This window comes from Fukomys damarensis, unplaced genomic scaffold, assembly GCF_012274545.1.
Source record: "Fukomys damarensis isolate Sample0158 unplaced genomic scaffold, DMR_v1.0_HiC HiC_scaffold_32, whole genome shotgun sequence".
In the NCBI taxonomy this organism is placed as follows: Eukaryota; Metazoa; Chordata; class Mammalia; order Rodentia; family Bathyergidae; genus Fukomys; species Fukomys damarensis.
In genome coordinates, this window is record NW_022900944.1 from 15,759,452 (window position 1) to 15,761,345 (window position 1,894).

The 1,894-nt window shown below is 43.9% G+C and overlaps 1 long non-coding RNA gene across 1 annotated transcript in view; it reads left to right on the plus strand.

Annotated features, from left to right (window-relative positions):
• LOC117283898 overlaps window positions 1–750 on the plus strand; it is a 2,652-nt gene extending 1,902 nt beyond the window's left edge. The window contains exons 2-3 of the long non-coding RNA XR_004514925.1: window positions 364–461; window positions 634–750. This is a non-coding gene — a long non-coding RNA (uncharacterized LOC117283898). The remainder of the gene's footprint in view (window positions 1–363; window positions 462–633) is intronic.
• Window positions 751–1,894: the final 1,144 nt, after the last annotated feature.

The following is a 1,894-nucleotide window of genomic DNA, read 5'->3' on the forward strand; positions in this document are numbered from 1 at the left end:
CCTTCCCCCCACCCGCCTGCTCCCGGGCTCGCCTGGCTACAGGTCCTAGCTGGTTTCCTGAAGCGCTGTTTGGGGTAGGATGGGGACGCTAGCGGATAGGGAGAGAACGCGTCCTATTCCTCTCGAGCCGTATCCGGAGACCCTGCCTGCCCGATAGATGGGCTGCACCCTGCCCTGCTGGTCTCGACCGGGGTGCGAGAGCCGCGGGCCTGGGCTGAGGGTCCCTTTTCCCCACCCAGAGACGCGGTACTGACGCTGTCTTGCACAACTAGACACGCATCTGCCTTCCGGTGGGGCAATCACTAACCCCGAGCCATGGGCTCACACACTCAAAATCCACTTTACACATATGTCCACATACAGATGCGCAGGCGCTCAAGCTGTCTAAAGAAGTCGTGATTGCCCGACCGGGTACCAACGTCCTTCACTAAGAAAACTCAAAACATTTTAAACCTGGCAAGGTGATTTTTTTTTTTTGGCATATTTTTCAAATCGGGGTGGGGGGGCAAGGAAAAGAGAATTTTCAGTATTTTAAATGAAAGAAAAAACGAACAACATTCCATGCGTGCCCTTTAAAGTTGGTGCAACTTCCAGAGCAAATCCCTGACACCTGATTTTGGCCTTCTGTTGCAGGAGCTCAATATCCTAGAGAGTATTTTTGGCAAAGGATGAAAATGTATATATCAAAGAATGAAGCATTGCTCTACCTTTTTTTCCTCGCTAAAGGAATAATATGGCCATAAATACAAAAAATACACAAAAACTTCAGGTCTTTGGTTCATTTATTTGTTGATGTTGCCCTAGAAATTAGTATTAAAAGTTTTCTCAAAATAAAATTTGATATGTACTAAAGAATTACATAGCCAGGAAAATGAGTAGTGATTTTTTTATACTGTTCACATGAACAAAACCTTTTTATAGAAATAGGTTTCACTGGATGAGTTCACATTTGTTGTAAAAGTTTAAAGGAAAAGCCGAGTTTGTGGGTGCACACCTTTAATTCCAGCATCACTGGAAGGCTGAGGCGGAAGGATAGCAACTTCAAGCCACACCTGGGCAATTTAAAGAAACACTATCAAAATAAAAAGGGCTGGGGGTGTGGCTCAGTGGGCAGGCCCTACATTGAATCCACAGCATCAAGAGAAAAAAAAATTTTTTTCTTTTGAAGGACTGAAAATGCAGCTCTTGGTAGAATGCCTAGCGTTGAAAGAGGCCCTGAGTCCAAGGGTGTGTGAGGGGGTGTTTCAAACAAACACAAAAAATGGAAAGCTCAAGAAAGCATTATCAAGGTCCCACTGTCCAGAAATACCTATTGTGAAGTCTTTCCTAAGCATTCTTTCAAAAATTCACTCCAGCCGGGATTTAGCACAGTGGTTCTGCCGCCTGCCTCACAAGTGCAAGATCCCGAATTCAACCCCCAGTACCAAAAAATAAAAATTAAAAAAATTCACTCCATATTCATACATGTTGAAGTGCCAGTATATATTCTTTTAATGTGTTTCTGAAGATGGCCAAAAATTCATTAAATGCCATTGATATCTAAGACAAAAAAGTATTCAAATTTTGTAATAGTACATGCCAGAAATTAGGATTTGTTATATTTGAGGGCTCATTTCTTTAGGCAAATGTTAACTACTAAAGTGCCCTTGGCAAAAAGAGAGAGAGAGAGAGAGAGAGAGAGAGAGAGAGAGAGAGCGCTGGGGGCGTGGCTTAGTGGTAGAGCGCTTACCTAGCCCACAGGGGGCGCTGAGTTCCATCACCCGCACCACCCTACGGCTCTGCCCCCCCACCAATATTACAAGAGTTAACATATATGAAAGTATTTTGTAAACTGAAATGCGGGATGAAAGTCAAGACTTCACTCTTCTCATTGGACCACAGGGAATGCTGACTT